Source organism: Pogonomyrmex barbatus, unplaced genomic scaffold (assembly GCF_055798465.1).
Source record: "Pogonomyrmex barbatus isolate J1 unplaced genomic scaffold, ASM5579846v1 scaffold10, whole genome shotgun sequence".
Taxonomy (NCBI): Eukaryota; Metazoa; Arthropoda; class Insecta; order Hymenoptera; family Formicidae; genus Pogonomyrmex; species Pogonomyrmex barbatus.
The window spans coordinates 2,386,798-2,402,222 of NW_028297099.1; the positions used below are offsets into that span (position 1 = coordinate 2,386,798).

At 45.1% G+C, this 15,425-nt stretch overlaps 1 protein-coding gene and 1 long non-coding RNA gene across 3 annotated transcripts in view; one reads left to right on the forward strand and one right to left on the reverse strand.

Annotated features, from left to right (window-relative positions):
- The window catches only part of mam (neurogenic protein mastermind), a 162,730-nt gene that overhangs the window by 63,088 nt on the left and 84,217 nt on the right, over nt 1-15,425 (forward strand). The window lies entirely within an intron of this gene.
- LOC148937865 (uncharacterized) lies at nt 4,780-12,288 on the reverse strand. The gene is made up of 2 exons (XR_016141458.1): nt 10,091-12,288; nt 4,780-5,263 (listed from the first exon to the last, which is right to left on the reverse strand). It is a non-coding gene; the product is annotated as an uncharacterized LOC148937865 (long non-coding RNA).

Genomic DNA, 15,425 nt, shown 5'->3' on the forward strand with positions numbered 1-15,425 from the left:
CCCGATAAGCTCGCGACGGCTATTAAACGGTACAAATTAAAACAGTTCTTCTCGGGGAACAATCGCCGACCCCGGCTGTATAAGGATTGATAATTATCGAATTATTAAATCGATGTAAGCGGATGAACACAACCGCCTACGAGTGCTCGAGAGTAATGAGATGTTCGTCCTACGCAGATACCTACCCGATATCCCCGGTGAATGGTTATCATAAATTTATTTCATGCGACTCGAAACTGTCCGCACCTAATTAAATGAATCAGTAGTATTACTCGAACGCAGTAGAATGCGACTACTTTACGTTAAAATCAAGCCTGCTTATGTACTTACTTAGTGACTCTTTAGAATCTATTGGCATCTTTTTAATTTTATGTATATATGAATTACGTGCAATGAAACGCATCGCTCTCCCTCTCAATTACATTGCGCACTTGTGGTAAACGACCGCAACATTTTAATATGATGATCATTCAATTTCTAATCCTGCGAAAGCATTTCTCTTGAAAATTAAGCATTTTACACTTCTTACTTATTCTTTTTATATAGATATTTTTTTTATCTTATTTTTTATATATATAAATATTATATTTTATATATATATATATATATACATAAATTATATAAATATATAAATATATATATATTTTATATATATAAAAAATTGAGGTGATCCTGCCAGTCGTGCTGTGAATCGCGCTCCACCCTACACATGTATGGCTAAAGCGGGACTGTATCTAATTCGAATTTACGTCGCGCGGTTATTAGTTGGAGAAATAGATATCTCTCCCGCGTAATTGTGTAGGAAAAGTACGTGAGAGTCATACGCGATTACATGTGTAGCGCGGTTGCGGGGCGTTTCCAGCGAGTAGACAATCCAAGTTTCGCGAGATCTCCCCGCCTGTATCGCGCACGCCGGAAAACGATTATCGGCATGATGCACTTTGGCACTTTGTATGCACGTCGCACGCCGAAAGGGAAAGCAAGCGTTATTTTCAGATGATTGTAATCGTCCTCTGGTCCTCATTTGCGAAAGTTGGCGACGAGTCTTAAGAGACGTCCCCCCGTATAAACGTTTTGTGCTTTCTCCATTCTTTCATCTTACGTCCTTACCATAAAGGCCTGGCGCACGCTTTTACAACCAACTGTGTTTAACGATTCGGTTTTATAGCCGCGCGCGGCATTTTGCGAGGCGTCAATTTATGAACAGAAGGATTTTACGGCGGAGGAAAGAGCAAATTCAGATACGAACGCGGAGAGAATTAATTTCGTCGTTTAGCCCTGGCCGTTACCGTTTGTATCGGTATGATGAAATTGTAAAAGAGGGAATCTGACAATAGTATTATGTTATCTCTACGGCGTTGATTGAGTCAGTTGGAAACTCTAAAAGAGAAACGTTACTAGGAGAATTCCGTGAAACTCATAAAATTGCGCGTCGACGTATCTTTTTCATATCTTTTGTGAGGTCTAACCAAATTTTTCAACATAATCCCGGTAACACAATAAGCGCCATTGCGTATTCATGGCACGGGCGTCGTTTACCGTTTCCAAGACGCCCGTAACAAAAGGCGACGCTGATGACAATCGCGACATTATTGTACATATGGGTCTGGTGAATCATTTTTGGGGGGGGGGGGGAGGGGGGGAGGGACCTTTCTTTCGGGCATACGGGCGACCTCTTTGTCTCTTGCGGTACCGATGACGCGTCGCCAGTCAGCGCAAGGTTGACCGCGATTTCTCTTCGATTAACGTCGAAAATACTTACAGTGTGCACGTCGTATGCACATACGCGGCTGCAACGGGGCGTATCGTCGAAACAGACCTGCCCGGATTCGATTACAGTCGGAAGGCCGGCGGACCCGGCGCGTCGTTTGTAACATCGCGTAATGCTAAAAGCGGCGCTTTGTATCGCATGGTTTCGCAAATGCGCCGGTCCGCGGCACCCCGGGGTTTCGCAAAATGGGAACTAACGGTTTCCAGGAGAAACGATCTCTCGCGATCTCATTTATTCGCTCGCCGTTATCGCTATTGCGGATCTACATTCTTGATAATAAAAGTGCGGACAATTAAGGTCCGCGCGATTTTTTTTTTTTTTTTTTTTTTAATTCTACAAGATATACGTGGTCAAATTAAATTGGCGAGCGTCATTCGCTTCTTGTCATTTTAATGTCGCGATGAATATGGTCGCGAAAGCTTGGAGGGCTTCAACTTTGTTGAAGCGAAAGATGCACCGCGAGGAACGATCTTAAAGATTCGAAGATATTCGAACATATTCATTTTTACTCTCTGCTACTTGCGGCGGCAGGCACGGTCGAAATACGCGACGTTACGCTTGTTACGCATAATTGGGCGAATGTACGAACGCGGAGTGGAGTCGCGAATGTGTCCTCGCGACTTCGGGACTCATCCGCGCAAAAATACGACGGGCGGTTCGAGACTGCGGTAATAGCCGCGATAACGTACAGCATCGGTTGGTAGTGCGAAAGTACTGATGATTTGTGGAGGTCTTTCCGCGGCGCGTTGTATCACGGGATGATCCATGGAATCGACAGCATCCGCGATGCGGCGCGACTCGATACGCGGCGCGGGGGTGATTTACGAGGGGGGCCGTCGTTCCGCAATTCGCCGCGCGACGTTACTCGTAAAAATATTTCTCGCATAACTCCCGGTATCTCTCGAACGGGTGGATGCCCGCGCGAGGATAAGTAGGCCCATGATTACTTCCGGGTAACGCCGTACGAAGGAAAAGATATGATTTATATGGGCTTGTGCGTACCTGGACAGAAAAAGATTGACTCGCGCTCTCACCGTTCCTTTCACCTGATGAATTTCAATTTGACGAAGAACATCGGGAATTCGTCGAGCTCTTTTTTTTTTTACCGTCATTCTTCCATAAACGTCAGTTGAGTATCAGCGTTATTTTTTTCTTGTGTTATCCGTTTTCGTTAATTTTCCTGTCAAATGCGACTGCATCAGTCCTTAAAAAAAAAAAAAAAAAAAAATCTTTAAGATTCTCTTCATATCTGTGATCTCGAGCATCCTCGTTTCGCGATGCGCGATGGAGATATCAAAGATAGTCGTCTCTCGATTTCGCGACTATCGATATTTCGTCGTGCGACACGGCTCGATGCCTTCGCGTCCCGAAGCAATCGTGAAATCGCAGAGGGAGTGATAGGTGGCTATGGCTGGTGATGCGATCTCTCATCAGCAACGCAAAGCTAACAAAGCTAGCTCGAACCTTGGTAGTAGATAGCGCCGCGAGAGTCGAGAGAGAGAGAGAGAGAGAGAGAGAGAGAGAGAGGCTCCTTTGCAAAGCCCGCTTTTACTTCTATCAAAGCGAGAGAGCGATTCGGGGCGTCGCTTTGAACCGTCTCGATTTCAGACTGATATACCCCCGAAGATCGCTTTGCGATGATGAAACTTGCTTGCGCGTAATGGACATTTCGCATGCACACCGACGCATAGCGCGAATATTTGTGCCGCGACGCAATTGTTTTCTTAGCCCTCGAGATGCACGATGACACGAATCTCTTTATGCTGATCGCCATATTACACAGCGAAATATTACAATGCAATTACAGGAATGCATAAAATGGATCCTTGGCAATGCATTACGTGTGAAAAAAATTTCTAAATTTACAATATCACATTATTTATTCGTTACTTTTATTATTATTTATCAATGATTGATATTTTATCTTATCTGGTATATTTATTTGATCGCCACTATGTTCTTGTGAAATAATGCGTTTAGTTTCTAAAAAAGGAGTTAGCATGTCTCGCCTCTTGGAACAAAAACAGCGAGTGAAGGAGAGAGTGTTTTCGCCTCGTTCGTAATCGCTTCGACGTCGTTCTTCGTTAACTACGTAACGTCTTCGCGCGTCTGTAAATTTCCCGAGTAACGAGTGGCGCGCGAATTCAATTTGATCATCACCTCGTCGGAGGGTGGGTGACACCTCCGCCGTTTCTCCCACTCGGTCTCCATTCCGGTTCTCCGGTTTATCACCGATCCCGCGATCCTGTAATAACGGCGGCCGTGATTTATCGACAGGAGCATATCAAGCGAGGGCGAAAGAGGGCGAAAGAGGGCGAAAGAGAGGGAAAGAGAGAGAATTCGTTGCGGCTTCAGACTCCGCGGGCAGGTGGACCCGCCCGGAATAGGTACGTATATACATATATAAGGGTGCACCGAACTATCGATTCGCCGCATTTTTCAGGCCCCTCTTTGCACGTTCGCCAGTTTTGCTTGTCCTTTTTTCCCCCCCCCCATTTTTTTCTTTTTTCTTTTTTTTTTTTTTTTTTTTTTTATTTATTTTGCTGGCCGTTCGACGAAATCTGCCGCGTTCTGAACGCGCCCGTTTGTTACCGGGAGAATTCCTGCCCGAGCGCGCTTGCAGGATTTTTTGATGGCTGCAGTCTGCGTTCCGTCCACGAAAAATAGAACGGCGCCGTCGTATCGTAGCGCAAATAGGGCGTGTACATACATCGTTTCGTTTACTCGATTACTCGCGGGATCTATCCGTTTCCGCTGGTTCCGAATCCTCGGCGAAACCATTCATAAATTCATTTGTCGGAATTCGGAAATGATGAACAGAATACGATCGGATGAATAGAATACGGTATTCATCCGTCTGAAATCACTTGCTATAAGCGACAGGTTTGGGTGAGGGAGATTTCTTGAGGCAAAGACAGGCTTGACATGTGTTAGTATTTGTACACCGAGCATCGCACATTCTTGTAGTAAATTTTTTTCAGGATTTGCGTATTTTATTTTTTAATTAATTCGACTAAGTAACTTAATTACTTACGCTGATTTTGGACTGCATTACAGTGATTTTCAGAGAATATTTAAGAGATTCCCTTTCCATTTTACATGTGACGTAGTGTGTTTGACGTAAAAGTTATGTTTAGAATTGGATCATTGTCCTGCGTGCCGATAAAATCTCACACGCGATCGTTGTAGTCGCCGGTGCATATACTCTCTCGGTCCTCTTGTTTGAACATTGGAATCGAGTGCATCTCGTTATTTTACAGCGATGGAAATTTTTCCAACATCACGTACTTTTCTTCTCATCTCCATTGATCCGTTGTCACTCTTGGTTAAATGTCGCGATTCTGGGAAAAAATGCTTCGTCGTATCAATAATATTGCAGCGAGCATCGTCGTGAAAATACGACGGGCCATCGGATCTCAGTTTCCATCGAGCGATTCGCCGATCCGAAAACGGCAGACGTAATCCGCAGCTCAGATACATCCTTAAGTATAACTATCGTACAATAAAAAAAAACGTATAAAATTATTTTATATATTATATAATTATTTTTATATAAAATTCTGGTGAAATATTATTTTTCCGAATTTAAATCTTGCATGAATTTGTCACAAACAACATTGTGATTTTCTTTCACAAAAAATCACAAGGAACTTAACCATCAATCTCAATATCCTCACACAAAAATACATTTGGATTTTGCGATTGTAATCTAGCCTCGAGTAACCTCTCTGTCTATTGTGCGAAAATAATTAGAATGATTGATCACGAGAGGAGAGGGAAGAAGTTTACACGGGAAAATTTCGTATGCCGACCGCGTAAAATATTTTAGGGAATAAGAAGAAATTCCTTTTCTCTTTTACCCGGAAACCAGTCGAGATCGGGGGACCGACGCGAGCTTCTTGTATCGGCGATCTTCTCGTGAGGAATTCTCGTTTGTCAGCCGTCAGCCAGGTACTCGGTTGACCGTGACGATCGCATGATGCACCCACGAAGGTAACGACCCATTGGAAATCCAAGCGTTTTTTTGTATCTCGCCAGCTAGGAACGAGCTTATCTGTCCCTATTAATCCGCCTTGCTTTTACGCGGCGATAATAATCGCGCCGCGTTACCGTTATTCGCGATTTACACCGTCGATCGCGGTTAAATTTATCACTGAAGGTCTTCGCTTTCCTCCCTCTTCGCCTCTGGTCCTCGCGCGAGATCTTCTCCTATGAGACGATTTCCTTATTGCCTCGTACGATTAATGCTGCCGCGCTCGGAAAGCACCCGCGAGATGGATAGCGATTAATCTATTATTTAGAGGGTTTCAGTGAGTAGTAGCGGCACAGTGAATCGTCATGGAGTTATCTATTTTAATACAGTACGTTATAACGGTCCTGAGATATGTACTTCTGTACATGATAAAGGAGGAACTCTTAGAAAGAACCGAGAGTTGCATCGTTACGATGAAAAATATATTTATATTATATAAATACAATTATTAATAACAAATATTAATTTTCAATTTACCAAAATGTTAATAAAAGAATCAAAGATACAAGTGTCTTCGAAAATTGTGCCATCTTTCATATTTTATATCAATTAGACGATCGCGCCACGAAGACATGTGCGTGACAAGAAAATCACCGGGCTTTTTCTTATTGAGTTCAAATATATATTCACAAGGACGATCTCATCATTAATAATGATCTCGAATCGGGTCTACGTAGAAAGAGGGACAGAGTGGGGGGAGGATAACGGTTCTCGCGCATAAGCTACTCGTGGGTGGTGCACACCCGCGGCAACCACTCGGACCGTGCAGGATGCAACGCGTGGTGCGGATAGGTATGGTAATACCCGCGTGAACCACGTCCGCGATGCTCTACCGGTCAAGGGGGATGCGCGGGGGGGACGGGCCTGCGCGGTTCCGTTCGTAGCGCGACGCACGGCGTGTATATACGAAGGTATATATTTTCACGCGGATTCCGCCGGTAGTCGCCGACGATGGTGGCAAGGTAATAAGAGATGGCTTAGCCGACAGATTGCCTCCTCGCAGCCGCGCGCGTGTTGCGCGTAATAGCGCGGCTCCTTTTCCTAACCCGGCGGCTCCCTTCGCTCCGTTTCCTTCTCGAAGAAGCAGACCTCGGCAGCTTTCCCCCTTTCACGTCTTGACCTCTTGTCGCGGATTACCTCGTACGACCGCCGACAGAACGGACTTCCTCTCCCTACGAGCGCGTCCAACAATTGTCACGAGACGTGTCGTGAAAATATTCAGATCTTTTTCCGCCATTTTATCGGATTAATTTGGGAATTGGACGACTTCCGCGATTATTTCATTCAGCTTTAAACGTGAATATCCGCTGATAAGAAATTCATAAAAATATTTGTTCGAGAATTTGGCGGGAAATAAAATTCGACCTCGCCGAGATAATTTTTTGCTGAATTTAAGATACCGAATTATAACAGCGCGAGAAAAATATTCAGAATGTCTGGGAAGGAACTGCTCCCGGTATCGCGTCATCACGAGGGTGGCCACTGTCACGACCAGAAAATGTGGAGAAAATGAGATAAGTGGAAAATGCTGCCGCGAATAACGTAACGTCCGACTCGGCCGCATTTAATTCGCACGAACGGTTTCGTAACTGCAAAACGGTTGAAAAAGAATGGCAGGTAACCGCTTTGCGTGTTACTTTAATACGGCGCGTCTCGATTACAATGTTACGGGAGCGAAACGCATCGTCCCATTTGACCAGATGCAGTTCGAATTTATAATACACGATCATTATCCGCCGTGCTGGCGAGGGGATCGATCATAAAGTAACCGCATCGTTTGCGTCGCGGATGTGTCCGAGGTGTGTGAGGCGGATCGTCCGCTCGCCGGGGGAAAGGCGTGCTCGTACATCCGACGTACAATCGAGCCTGGGATTGCTCAAGGCAAGTCCTCTCGCAACGGTTGCAAAAATTTCAAAACGAACTTGAGCCGTTCCCTCGCTTCGCTTTTCCGTTGTACACCCTCGATTCACGTTATCTCACGTTGCTCTCGCGAGATTCCCCTGTGCCACGAAGATGCGCAGTTCAGTTCAATTGAAACGGAGATCCTAAGAAATTTTTCAAGTGGCAAGACAAATGACGTTTCACACTTGGCTAACAACGTCGAAATTAATTTTGACATCTTGAAGATTATAAATATATCGAATATATCGAATATTTTTTTTATCCGTTTGCAATTTAACGTTGACGGCAGAACGTTCTCGGAGAATAAATATCGATTGGTCAACATGCGGAGTCTTTGCGTTTGTGCATACGCGAACGAGTCGTTGTGCAGACGCGCTTTCTTATTATTACGAAACGCGACTGCGTCGTCGAGAGGAGAGGTCGACGGGACCACTGGTGTGCGTGTGTATGCACGTGTCGCCGCGCGTACGTGTACGTTCGCGTCGCTTTAATGTGTATCACCGTGATATATGCGGGTGTACATGCATAATAAATGCGCTCGCGCATCCCGCGGTCGCTGTGCAGTCACTGCAACGTCACGTGATCGCACGCGCGGCTCTTGCAACGTTAGCGAGCGGCTCTCTTCTCTCCCGTCTTCTCCCGCCTCCTCGCTCCTTCGCTGGATGACACCGAGCGCAGATAACGGTTGAGTAGCAATCCAACGCGATTGGTGCATCGGCATGTCTGGCCGACACCGTATTTTCAACCCGACGAGCCTCGCGTCGATCTCTTCTTAGCAGAAATTTCATCAGACACTTCACGTTATCTCTCGAATCGCAATTACGACGAGATCTAATAAGTATGCTCGTTTATTCCGAGAGAAGCCAAAATTGCAGGGGATTTCTTTCTGCTTTCGCTTGTAACCGAGACGAGTTTTCGCCGAAAGGAAAATGATGATTCACTGGCTCTTGTGTACAGCCCGTGGCCATCGAGATTTCTGTCATTCTCACAATAATGATAAATCAATTATTATATATATATATATATAATTATTTACGTATTTAGTAATAACTTGAGCAGCCAAGAACAATTTATTATTTATGATAAATAGTTATAGTTAGAAAAATGAAATTTTTGCATGTGATCCTAATTCGATGGTCGGGAGTTGTACAACGTAATTAATCGCGATGTATATAAAGCACATGTTCATGTTCCTGAATAGTTTAGCCGTCGACGTGCACCTCTCGCGACAAGACAATCGATTCGTGTATCAGGTAGCGATCGGTACGAATCGAAAAGATTAAATCGGCAATAGCGCGTGTTCTACATACCGTGAGACACGTGTATTCGCGGAGGCATGCATCGTCATGTACGAGTTGCCAGACGTACGTACTATACGTTCTATATTGCAGCGAGACGCGAATTTCTGCTGCCCGATTTGTCACAAGTTATATCTTAAAACGAGCGTAATAACGAGAAGTAAATTCTCAATTGATCGAAGCACTCTTTAGTCGAAATCTTTAATTGTTTCCGGTACATTCTATATTTTTTGACAAGCGCTTACTTTTCGCATCAACTGAATCCTCCTATCGAGGTACAAAAGAAAAAAAGAATACGTTAGATGGTGGATTGTGATTAGTCGGTTCGTCGGAATGAAAATTACTTTTCGCATCGTTGATATTGCGCGCGATTTACGCGACCGGAGATTACTCCTAGCGAGAAGGCCGTCCAAGTTGGTGGCTCGATAAATTCTGCCATCGAATGGAATCGAAAGTGGGACGGCATAATCCCACCCGAAATCCATTCGTGGCAAGATTCATTCTTCAACCCTCTTGGCACAACAATGGCCGCTGCCGGTTCCGTTCCGAACACGATCCACTCCACTCCGCCGATCGTCTCGGTAAAATGGCTCTAAAGAGATCTTCTTTCTCATTCTGAATGAAAGCGATTAATGACTATGCTATATAATGTCGTGATCCCTACACGTATTCCTGGCAAATTTCGACAAGAGGACAGATGTAATATTACTTCCTATGAATTTTTAAATGGAAGGATGAGTAAAAATTCCGCGTTATTTCTCAAAATTTGTAAAATTTCGGCGTATGTTTCCTGTATTTTAATAAATCAAGTCGACGTTGAAATTTTCTCAAAATAAAGTCCGCTTGAAAATTGATAATGATTTTAAAATCGAATGATAACTAATAATAATTTCCGTAAGACGTCTATTAATATCTCGCCCGATGGAGATCGACTTTAATCGCGTACCCAGCCAAGATAAAATGACTTGTTATCTCGTAGCTATCCGGGATTCGATTCTCGTCGCGATTTTCACCGCGCTTTGCTTCCCCCGTGCCGAAGCGTATCTTCAATTAAAGACGGGTGCTACTCAGTCGAAGTCAATTTACCTGAGTGCCGACCGAGTCCGAGGGTACGGAGGCGGTGTCGGAATCGTGCTGTATCAACACTAGAGTCGGTTGCCAACCGCCCGCGGCCGAAACCCACCGCGTGTGCCGATCTCTCTCTTTCTCTTACCTCCTGCTTCCTCTCTTTCTCCGTCTCTCTCTCGCTTACTCTCTTGGTCGGGTGGCTCTGGGTTGCGGGTTCTTACGCCACTGGGATCGATATCCCGGGAGGCCAAACAGTAAACAGCCGGTTGGTCAGGACGGAGTCGGTGGTGGGGCTGCATAACATGGTGGTGCCTCTCTTCCATCCGCCTCCACCATCCACCCTACACCACTTCCACGCCACCACCGACAAGCAGCGCGCGAAGGTACGAAAGAAGGACGCTACCAGCAGGAGGGTAAGTTCCTGCAAAGTAGTCGCGACGCTCTGGGATTAACGAACGAACGAAGATGCGCGCCGATGCCACCCCGAGGGAATTGGAGGGAGTAGATGCTGCGCTATGTCCCAGTTTAACTTCGGGGCAATGGAACATTTTCGGAAATAACGTTTTCATTCAACGGAAAGTATTGTACGCGTTAAGAAGCTTACCCAACGTTGCTTACATCTTGACTCTTGACACCCTGTCAATTCTGAATTGAATTTGAAATTGTCAACGCTACGTACGAACAAACTACCCTCTCCTAGTTCGAATATCATTTTAATTCTTGAAGTAGGATTTTTTTGAAATCTTATAATTAAATTTTAATAATAAAAGTTAGATGTTTCGACCGAGATGGTAAATATATATAAAGATGTTATAATTAAAAAATAAGGCTACTTAATAGAGCCTAATAGAGCAAAATTTCATTAAATATTAAATCATGAATTATTTAATTATTTTTTATGACTGTTATTTTAAAAAGTGTTGTTTTGTGTTTATGCATCTTTATACAGCGCAGTAGTAAACTGAAACAACAGAAATGCAAGTTCGTAAAACCGTTGGAGACTCTCGAGCAACTAAATATATCGCTAGATGCTCGCGGCAAGGAAAGTAGGAAAGAAAGTATTAATCGTCGTTATACGATCGCTATGAAATTTGCGTGCGTATGAAAGGCGACTAATTTGCAGTCGCCTCGATCCACCATAATCTAATTTAATGTAAAATTTTAATCTTTCCTCGCTTTACTCACGAACAGAAATAAAGAGGAAATAGCAATTTTAATTTCAATCAGATTAGAATTTCCCAAATTAGCATGTTTTACAATGAACATTTTGCATAGATTCGCTTTAAAAAATTTTCAGAATAAAAAGGGATCGATAAATTAATCATGGTGATTAAATAAATCGGGAAAATTCATTTGGAGGATGCCTCTCTTGGGGGTGCTTATGGATTTTATGCGAAGAAGAAAAACTGACACCGGTAACGCGTACGATAGCTTTTCCGAAACGTATTCCGTTTTCTTCTTTCTCTACCAACAAGAAACAAATCTCGTGCAAGCGGTTGACAAAAGGTTTTGTAGAGTATTGAGCGACGAGTACGTCACGGCATATTGTCAAGGGTGGTTGACGCTCGCGGGAAAACCAGCTTGACGGATGATAGTCGACGATAACACGCGGAATCTACAGACGTGCAAATTATTCGCTTATGTAAGCGAATCCATCACGCGCGTGCATCACGCTTTCCGCAAATTAGTCTTAAATTTGAGGCTGATTATGCGCTATCTAAATATTTACAACGAGTGATCGTTTTACATCGTAATGGCGCGGCGACGAGATGGCGTAAATCTGCACAACGATGTGTAGACACAATCCGCGCCTTTCATGGCGCACTAAAAGCGACAAGATTTACGTTCTTAATAGACGTTGTCGATTCTGCCGCTACGTTGATACCGCAAGCGGTTACGCCACTGGCTGCATAAAGGGGAAACGCAGCACCTCGACGATCAGTGGTGCTCAGCCGTTCCCTCGGCAAGAGTCACTCGTGCTCGCTTGTTCGACGCTTTGAAAATTAAATGAGTCGAAGTCGTTGTCGATGAGCCGAAGTCGTTGTATTTGTCAGATTTGCGAACGGATTCGCCGGCGATTGTGGAAAATCGCACAAAAAGGCGTGAAATCGGGGATGCTGTTCCCGCACGTTTCCGCGGATATAACTATGTAGAACGAATTTCTCTAATCTGCCTCATTTTGCTGCGTCGATTTTGCGTGTAAACCATGCAGAAAAGTGCATTGCTAAGTAGACCGTACACGGCGATCGACGTCAGCGTGCCCGTCCGATGTCGTTACCTTCCGGCCCGGTTGCATCGACACGATTATTTTCGCAGAGGAGCTATTTGGACGTTGCTTGAAATCAAGTCCGGAGATCGAAATTCGTAATTGTGCACTTCGTTGGAAATGATCGCGGGGCAAAAAGCCCCCGGGTTCTTTTCATTTTCCTCTATTCCCGCCCTTTGCTGAAAAACACTTTGCTCCCTTTTGCGCGAAATGTCCTGTATGATATATCGTATCGCGTCCTTTCAGCGAAGTTTAGATAAAACATTTTGACAAGCAGGTCAAACATCTCGCTCGAGAATATCAGATTTCAATCTAGAAATGGAACGTACGAATTACGTTCAAGACCAAGTCCCGCCTTGCCGAATCCCTTGCAGCGGTTGATATCGGTAGATTACACGACTATCACCCTAGTAATCTCCTCTTTCTCTCTCATCCGCTCTCTTTTTTTGCCGTAAGTTTTTATTACGTCTGTTCCACATTTTCCGTCGCCCTCCTTGTCTCTCCACCGCGCTTCGTCATGCCCTCGCTCTTTCGCATATTTTTTTATCTTTCTTTTTTCCCAGTCACCGACCTTTCTCTCTCTCTCTCTCTCTCTCTCTCTCTCTCTCTCTCTCTCTCTCTCTGTCTCTTCGTCGCTCTCCTTCTCCGCAACAACCGCCGTCTCTCTCCCGCTTTCCTCTCATCTCTCTTGTGTCTCTCCTCCCCTCTCCCCCTCCTCCCCATCTCTCTCTCTCTCACTCTCTCCGGCTCTACACCTCTTCGCTTAATAATACACACCAGCGAGAGAGAGCCACCCGCTACTACAACGACACACCGGCGGCACCGACAGTATGGCACACCACTTTATTGATCTTCTTTCCCCGCTTTCACAGGTTTCAACCCGAATTTTCCACCGCTTTATGCAAGCGTCACCCGCCCCGCTCGTTTACGCGCCCCTGCACCCGGATTCATCCCTTCGCCGATAAATCGAACCGGCCTCCGGGCTATCCGAGAAGATCTCACCGCCGTGCCGCCGCCGTCCGAGTGAGATAACGTCGATTTCTCGGTACCTCGCGGCATTTCGATTCCGACCGCTCCGCGGGATAATTCGATTCCGACCGCTTTTCGACGGATCCAGTTTAAAGTATCTCGATGCCCTCTCCCTTCCCCTCCTCTCCCCTGCCCCTTTCTTCTACTCTCGTCGTGAAATAAAATTTCGAGTTCATCGCAAATCATTGGACGATCGCCTGGGCGGTGTGCGAGTAGCGAGTACATTCGGGCGTGAGCTCGATTAACATTCCTTCGGATTATCAGATTAAGTTCTTTCCCGTTGAATATCTTTGTCGAGCTTTGTTTCACGGACGTGAGAGAATATACGTGTTTCGTCGCCAGGAAATACAGTCGGGTCGACTCTTGGTAACTCGCGTTTCTCGCGTTTAGGCCTCGTGAAACGAGCGATCTTTAAGCGCGTAACGGAGATGCGTATATCGCGTTCCTGTTTGGAAAGAGAGAAATGAGTGTGTTTGTAACTGCGACTTATCGCGCGCACTTCGAAAGGGGGAGAAAGAGAGAGAGAGAGAGAGAGAGAGAGCACGCGCGATAAGCGCGGCGGAGACGCGTCAACGCGACGGAAGGACCGTGCGAGCGAGATGTAATCACGGTCTGGTTTCTGGGATCACGGTTGGCGTTCGCCGACCGTCAAAGGTAAACACTGTTGCTCTCATCCCGAACCTCTTATCGTCCTCCATCTCTCTTTTTCTCTCGCGCGATCACCATCGGCCTCCTCCTTCGTCTGCCTCCTTTCGGTTTCTTTCCCTCTTCTTCCCTTGCCTTCTTAACGGCTCCCTACTTTTAACCACTCGAGGCAATGATTCACAATCGTGCCCTCCCCTCTCCCCCCTCCGCGTCCTCGACGTATCTTGGAGAGTCGAAGTTACGACGACCGACGGGAGAGCACATCGATCGTGATACATTCCTAGCGGAACGTAACGCGGCTTATCGTCCACTGTACTCCCATCCTCTCCCCTCCCCATCCCGGAATGCGTCAGCTCTCGAATAGCAGGATGTGGGATCGATTAGCTATAATTAAAAGCTTCGTCAGATCGGAAGCAGCTCGACTTGCGCCGAACTGACGGCCGATACTTAATTTTCGAACAATCGCACTCATATGGAGAGAGGAACGGAAAGAGGGAGAGTGAAGAGAGAGGAAAGTCCATATTGCACAAGAGATTCTCGTGACATCATCGTTTATACGTTGTTGTAAATTATGTCATCGCTGCCAGTGATGTAACGGAAATGTAACGGGCCATGTTTTTATTTTTCCATGGGATTTTAACTGATAACTCGAAAACAGCGGGGACTCCTCGGTCATAAAAAAAAGCTATTACCAGATGCTACTCGACGTAAAAATCGCACGGACATTATCGCGAATGATAATACGCCGTTAGATAATAAGCGCGCGCGAGACAATGACGAGCGAAATTGTTTCGTGGATTATTACCGTGACATACTAGGAAAACAGAGTACTGGTTTGCGACACACGTACGTCCGACTTGCGTATCGCTGAGAATGTAATCCGGTGTGTATTACACGCGCGTATATAGGATATTTAATGTACAGGATATATCAATCAAATTTTCGCCACTTAAAGTCACGCCTCGTTTATATTATTCATTTGAATGTGAGATAAAACAAAAATACCTTTAATTGCAAAACGCGCGCGCGCGCGCGCGCGCGCGCGTGTGTGTGTGTGTGTGTGTGTGTACATTACTGTGTAAATATATTCTTTCATATCATTAAATATGACATGTTAATTATTGTTTCAGGTAAGTCGTGATTGGTTAAATCGTGCATGTTATCTCGTCCGTCAGTCTGTAATCTGCCAAGCAAAAATGTAAGTAAAAAAATAAATTAATTCGTGCATATTACATGTCGCGGAGTTCAACGACGATGATTTTCGAGTCCCGATGTTCTTAGTATATCGCTTTACCGAGAACCGAAACGAGTTAGTTGATGACGACTGCGTGATCCGGTTACGTAGACTTGCCGATAGCAAGAGTCACTAGCGTCACAGTAATATAAACAGTTCGTCGTTCATACACGTTCGTA